This window comes from Natator depressus, chromosome 1 (genome assembly GCF_965152275.1).
Source record: "Natator depressus isolate rNatDep1 chromosome 1, rNatDep2.hap1, whole genome shotgun sequence".
Taxonomy (NCBI): Eukaryota; Metazoa; Chordata; order Testudines; family Cheloniidae; genus Natator; species Natator depressus.
The window spans coordinates 342,247,101-342,248,584 of NC_134234.1; positions in this window are offsets into that span (position 1 = coordinate 342,247,101).

Genomic DNA, 1,484 nt, shown 5'->3' on the forward strand with positions numbered 1-1,484 from the left:
GTGAAGGGGTTATTCAAGTAATTGGGAGTACTTAACTAGCAATGGACTTTGGGAGACGCCAATCCACATCTGAGCTTTCCTGGGAACGTTCAAACTAACATGTAAACAATGGCGTCAGCCTGCAAAAAGCTGAATCATTCATAGACCTGTGACTTGCCCAGGTGGCTACAGACTCCATCTTGTTGCAGTGATTTTGCACAGGAGAACAAAGGGGTTTCCGCCCACAAGAGAGAGAATATAAAAGGCCCTGGAAACCCCTCTATTTTGTCTTCAGCTGGCTTAGAAAATAGCCTCTCCACCCCAAAGAGATGCCTGAAAGAAACTGGAACAAAGGAGTAACTATGGAGGGGTGAGTGATTGCTGGACCAGACTAGGAAGGAGTCTAGTCTGTGAAAGAAGCTTATTGGAACATCTCTGAGGTGAGATTTACCTGCATTTAGTTTCCTACTGTATTAGGCTTAGACTTGCATGCTTTTGTTTTATTTTGCTTGGTATTTTACTTTGTTCCATCTGTTATTACTTGGAAGCACTTAAATCCTACTTTTTATATTTAATAAAATCACTTTTTACTTATTAATACCTGAGGGAGCAAACAGCTGTGCACATCTCTCTATCAGTGTTATAGAGGGCGAACAATTTATGAGTTTACCCTGTATAAGCTTTATACAGAGTAAAATGGATTTATGTGGAGTTTGGACCCTGTTGGGAACTGGGTGTCTGGGTGCTAGAGGCTCGAGCACTTCTTAAGCTGTTTTCAGTTAAGTCTGTAGCTTGTGGGCGACATGGTTCAGACCTGGGTCTGTGTTTGCAGCAGGCTAGCACGTCTGGCTCAACAAGACAGGGTACTGAAAACCCAAGCTGCCAGGAAAAACAGGCTCAGAGGTAGTCTGAGCACATCAGGTGGCAGTCCCAAGGGGGTTTCTGTGACCCAACCCATCACATCCCCTTCATAGAATAAGTCTTCATAGAATAAGGCTTCATAGAATAAGTCGTCCCTGTTGCAGTTAAGGATGCAGCATTCGGCAGGATACAGATGCGTTCAGTCTAAGGTATCAAATGAAGGGGAGATTTCTTGAGGAGGTGCAGGTAAAGGATGGGAGAGACGATAGTGAGGCTGTTCTAGAGGGACACCAAAGAACCTTCTTATCCGTGGAGACAACAGAAGATCTGGCAGGGCAATTCCTATGCTCTTAGAGGAAACGTGCCACCGGCTTTCTTGCCATGGGTCTAAAACTAGTGGCAGGGACGTCAGCATTGTGAACTGTACTTGTGCAGGCCACTGCATAAGGAAAAGAAGGTGTTTGCTTTGCTTTGGAAAGATTTTGGGGTGGACTTGAAGTGAATCCATTAAAGTTATCTAAACCAGGATGCAAAAATAACATACTCTTCGTTCATTCAATTTTTTTATTTAGTTGTTTTTGGCTAGTTGAATCACTCACTGGATTCCTCCAGAGAAGTAAACGGAGTTCACAGTCTGTCCTGTT